The sequence below is a fragment of the Dunckerocampus dactyliophorus genome, chromosome 20 (assembly GCF_027744805.1).
Source record: "Dunckerocampus dactyliophorus isolate RoL2022-P2 chromosome 20, RoL_Ddac_1.1, whole genome shotgun sequence".
Classification (NCBI taxonomy): domain Eukaryota; kingdom Metazoa; phylum Chordata; class Actinopteri; order Syngnathiformes; family Syngnathidae; genus Dunckerocampus; species Dunckerocampus dactyliophorus.
The window spans coordinates 11,382,796-11,388,795 of NC_072838.1; the positions used below are offsets into that span (position 1 = coordinate 11,382,796).

The 6,000-nt window shown below is 38.9% G+C and overlaps 1 protein-coding gene across 5 annotated transcripts in view; it reads right to left on the reverse strand.

The window, feature by feature from the left end:
- Positions 1-2,655, reverse strand: part of calcr (calcitonin receptor) — a 57,163-nt gene extending 54,508 nt beyond the window's left edge. For all 5 annotated transcript variants that reach the window (XR_008567151.1, XR_008567150.1, XM_054763446.1 and 2 more), the window contains exon 1: positions 2,312-2,655. The gene's annotated coding sequence lies outside the window, so the exon portion shown is untranslated. The remainder of the gene's footprint in view (positions 1-2,311) is intronic.
- Between the last annotated feature and the right edge of the window lie 3,345 nt (positions 2,656-6,000).

Below are 6,000 nucleotides of genomic sequence, written 5' to 3' on the forward strand. Positions count from 1 at the left end.
GGAGAAGGTGGGAATATACGCCAGAGCAATGCATTTTCTATCTTTTAATGCATATATGTTTGATTTTGTATTGGCAAGCGCATGAGATGCACAGATAAGAGTGCTGGCACTTGTAGCATTTTCTGTGATTGGGCTACAAACACAAGGGAAAACAACACTGTTCAAAGGAAACTGTTTCTCAGACATCTTTTTCTCTCACTAAAACACACACACCACAACATGCACAAAACACACATTCGCCTTCTGTCAGCTCTATTCTAGCACCACCTATTGATGCTGCTGCAGCAGATCACTGCATGATGTTCTCAAGGGCTGTGGGGGAAATAAATCCGTTAATCCTACTACAATTAAAGAGGTTTGTTTATGTGAATTAAATGCAATTTTTTTTTTTTTTTAGTTCAAGCGGATACCACGTTGTCCTCTTCACCTGCGCACCCAGCATTGCTTTAAGGCATTGAGATAAATGCAACAGATGACCATGTAATTCAATATTATGACAGCAGAAGCTTAAAAACAGCACATAATGCAACTTGTTCAATAGAAACTTTCCAGACTCTTTGAGTCTTCCTTGTTGTTTATTAATGGTTTATCTTGGGGTGTCCGAAGTGTGGCCCAGGGGCCCCGCATCCTTTCGTTTTTCTGTATGCAGCCCTCGGTGAAAAAAGTTTGGACACCCCATAAAAAGTTGACATCCATCCATGCAACACTTTCTTGATTCCACTTTGAACAAAACTAACAGTGAGGTGTGTGTGACCTTCCTGATCACGGCATCACAATGGTTTATTAGTTTATGGTTTATTAGCGACAGCTTCGACACCATAACGCTTCAGAACCTTGCAGGACTCTTGATGAGCTCCGATTTGTTGTACAATGAGTCTTAAGTGGTATCGAAGGAGTAAATTAAGCTGGTGTGTCCAACAAGCCAATTAAGATGGCCTCTCGGACGGAAAGAGTGACGTTCAGTGTCGCCTATGAATAAAACATGCAGCATTAGTGTGATGAATAGGGAGAAGTAAGAACAGGTAGCGGGCAGTCTGCTGACCTTCGCTGTGTGATGGATTCAAGTTACAGCGTGTGTGTGTGTGTATGTGCATAACTGCATAGCTGTGCCAACCATTTTTTTTTACAAACATTTCAAGATCACTGTAATGAAGCGGAGCCATGCGACCTCTCTCTGTCGCCTTCTCGGACCTCCCTTTCAAAGACGGCACATGTGTACTCGTCTTTGACCAGACAGAATGACAAAGCGAGTGATGATGAATGACAAACTTATCTGCGAGGCTCAGAAAGCAGCAAGAAACATTGCCAAGTCGGCCCAGTTGACTGGGGGGGGGGGAGGCTGCACATATCTCAGTCTGCCTGTCAGCGTGTATCTCCTCATTGATGTCTCTCTCATTCTGAGCTATTACTCTCCGCTCCCCCCTCTTCCTCCAACAGCCTCAGTAGGAGGCTATTATTGTCTTCTATGTCGCACACCACTGCTATACATTAGTGTTGAAAAGCTGCACTCACTCACCTCTTGTTGCTTGCAAGCACTCAAGTCACCTCATAGGAATCCCCACTTAAAGATTTATTATTATTATTAAGTATTAAGTATTATAATTCCAAAAAGCTTTTTTTTTGCATGTTTTTGCTTATTGAATCATGATTTCTCTCGCCTGTGTGTGAGTGAATGCTTATTTCCCCATCCTTGAATATGCTGTAATCAGTAAGAAAGTGAATGCATGGCGGCTGTTTAGAAAAGGAAACGATACAGTATAAACACACACAGAACATAAAAGCATGTACACATGTATTGATGTATAAAAACATCTCATTCTTTCCAAACGTAAAGGATGCACTGCATCTAATTTGCATATTTCTACCTAAGAAAATCCCTATTTACAATTCTATACACTAGAAGTCAGTCTGCAAGCTGTAGTCTCTGTTGTGATTTCCATTCAACTAAGTCCAGATAATAATCCAGCACACCAATAATAGAAAATTACAATCCCAATGATCCCTCTGTGAGTTTCATTCCATCCTCATAAATAAGGCACAGCATGAGGTAGTCACCTTCTCTACGTGCATACATAAAGTCAGATTTTTGCCATGCAGCAATATTATATAAAATGTAACTTGTCATTCTCATAAGTAGGGCACAGTATGATTTAGTTAGATTCTCTCTAAAATTTATATTTATACATAAAATCCTCTCTTTGCCATGCAGAAGTAATACAATTCATGTAAATTATCACTCAATGCTATGCATGTTGCATCCAAAATAAATCAGTTTGATTAAGCATCTACTTTAAAGAAGTTCATGACTTACCTTAGTCCAACAGATTAGAATTTGAATTGCAGCCACGGAAGGATGCTTGATGAGAAATAAAGAGTCTCCTCCCAGCTAAAAACCAAAAAATGCAATCTTGTCTCTGGTTTATCACAAAAGCAATCAAAACTTTTCCGTCCAGAGTTTAAAAACAAAAAAGGTACAAATGCGAGCTGCAGTTGTGTGCAGGTGCCTGGCTGTCTTGCAATGAGGACAGGTAACTGAGCGGCTGTGTGCACTGAGCAAGGCGCCAGTGTGTGGCCGTTAGGAGCTGTGACAGCCTGCTGACTGGCCGCTGCGCCTGCACCGACGATAAGCCTCCGGTTTGCACCGGAGCTCCTCCTCGTCTCATCTCCCAGTGTGTGTGAGAGTGAGTTTCACAGTGTGTGTGCGTGTGTGCATGTGCGACATGCCTCCCCCCCACCACACACACACACACACACACACACAGTGTTTGCGTAAAAAAAAACAACACAGGAAGCAAAGAAGTGCGGATACACCATACATTATACCTGACACACGAGTGTTGCGATCTAAAGTAACTTCATGTGTAGGTTTTCAATGATACATGTATGACACATTGCTCTGGGCACCAGAGATCATCAATGGTTGCTTCATTTGATGAATGGATGGATCAATGAATAGGCATGGTTTAATGTCCGAGATGGATGTTTAATGTCGAGATGGATGCTTTAATTGGTGAAAAAGTGGGTGGATGTCTGTTTCTAGAGACTAATTTGACTGTGCTGTACACTGGATGTGGTTCATGTGGGTGGGCGATTCGTGGTATGGATGGCTAGATAGATAAATAGATGGATATATCCATGGTTTGATATATGGATAGATTTTTAGATGGATAGATAGATGGATGCATAGCAGATAGATGCCTGGATGGATGAATGAATGGTTGATTTGGGGGATGAATGAATGGTAGTTCTATGGATGGATGGCTTAATTTGACAGCTGAGTGGATCGCAGAAAGAATGTCCCAGGTGGATGGATAGATGATAGCTACAGTCGATAGATGGATGGATAGATGATAGATACAGTAGATAGATGGATTGATAGATGATAGATACAGTAGATGGATGGTTAGATGATAGATACAGTAGAGAGACAGATGGATAGATGATAGATACAGTAGATGGATGGCTAGATGATAGATACAGTAGAGAGACAGATGGATAGATGATAGATACAGTAGATGGATGGATAGATGATAGATACAGTAGAGAGAGAGATGGATAGATGATAGATACAGTAGATGGATGGTTAGATGATAGATACAGTAGATAGATGGATGGATAGATGATAGATACAGTAGATGGATGGTTAGATGATAGATACAGTAGAGAGACAGATGGATAGATGATAGATACAGTAGATGGATGGATAGATGATAGATACAGTAGAGAGAGAGATGGATAGATGATAGATACAGTAGATGGATGGTTAGATGATAGATACAGTAGAGAGAGAGATGGATAGATGATAGATACAGTAGATAGATGGATGGATAGATGATAGATACAGTAGATGGATGGTTAGATGATAGATACAGTAGAGAGACAGATGGATAGATGATAGATACAGTAGATGGATGGCTAGATGATAGATACAGTAGAGAGACAGATGGATAGATAATAGAATGATAGATACAGTAGATAGACAGATAGATGGGTAGATGATAGATACAGTAGATAGACAGATAGATGGATGGATAGATGATAGAATGATAGATACAGTATATAGACAGATAGATGGGTAGATGATAGATACAGTAGATAGATGGATAGATGGATGGATAGATGATAGAATGATAGATACAGTAGATAGATGGATAGATAATAGATACAGTAGATAGACGGATAGATGGATAGATGATACAGTAGATAGACAGATAGATGGATAGATGATACAGTAGATGGATGGTTAGATGATAGATACAGTAGATAGATAGATGGGTAGATGATAGATACAGTAGATAGACAGATAGATGGATGGATAGATGATAGAATGATAGATACAGTATATAGACAGATAGATGGGTAGATGATAGATACAGTAGATAGATGGATAGATGGATGGATAGATGATAGAATGATAGATACAGTAGATAGATGGATAGATAATAGATACAGTAGATAGACGGATAGATGGATAGATGATACAGTAGATAGACAGATAGATGGATAGATGATACAGTAGATGGATGGTTAGATGATAGATACAGTAGAGAGACAGATGGATAGATGATAGATACAGTAGATAGATGGATTGATAGATGATAGATACAGTAGATGGATGGTTAGATGATAGATACAGTAGAGAGACAGATGGATAGATGATAGATACAGTAGATGGATGGATAGATGATAGATACAGTAGAGAGAGAGATGGATAGATGATAGATACAGTAGATGGATGGTTAGATGATAGATACAGTAGAGAGAGAGATGGATAGATGATAGATACAGTAGATAGATGGATGGATAGATGATAGATACAGTAGATGGATGGTTAGATGATAGATACAGTAGAGAGACAGATGGATAGATGATAGATACAGTAGATGGATGGCTAGATGATAGATACAGTAGAGAGACAGATGGATAGATGATAGATACAGTAGATGGATGGATAGATGATAGATACAGTAGAGAGAGAGATGGATAGATGATAGATACAGTAGATGGATGGTTAGATGATAGATACAGTAGAGAGAGAGATGGATAGATGATAGATACAGTAGATAGATGGATGGATAGATGATAGATACAGTAGATGGATGGTTAGATGATAGATACAGTAGAGAGACAGATGGATAGATGATAGATACAGTAGATGGATGGCTAGATGATAGATACAGTAGAGAGACAGATGGATAGATGATAGATACAGTAGATGGATGGATAGATGATAGATACAGTAGAGAGAGAGATGGATAGATGATAGATACAGTAGATGGATGGTTAGATGATAGATACAGTAGAGAGAGAGATGGATAGATGATAGATACAGTAGATAGATGGATGGATAGATGATAGATACAGTAGATGGATGGTTAGATGATAGATACAGTAGAGAGACAGATGGATAGATGATAGATACAGTAGATGGATGGCTAGATGATAGATACAGTAGAGAGACAGATGGATAGATGATAGAATGATAGATACAGTAGATAGACAGATAGATGGGTAGATGATAGATACAGTAGATAGACAGATAGATGGATGGATAGATGATAGAATGATAGATACAGTATATAGACAGATAGATGGGTAGATGATAGATACAGTAGATAGATGGATAGATGGATGGATAGATGATAGAATGATAGATACAGTAGATAGATGGATAGATAATAGATACAGTAGATAGACGGATAGATGGATAGATGATACAGTAGATAGACAGATAGATGGATAGATGATACAGTAGATGGATGGTTAGATGATAGATACAGTAGATAGATAGATGGGTAGATGATAGATAGAGTAGATAGACAGATGGATAGATGATACAGTAGATACAGTAGATGGATGGTTAGATGATAGATACAGTAGATAGACAGATAGATGGATGGATAGATGATAGAATGATAGATACAGTAGATAGACAGATACAGTAGATGGGTAGATGATAGATACAGTAGATAGACAGATAGATGGATGGATAGATGATAG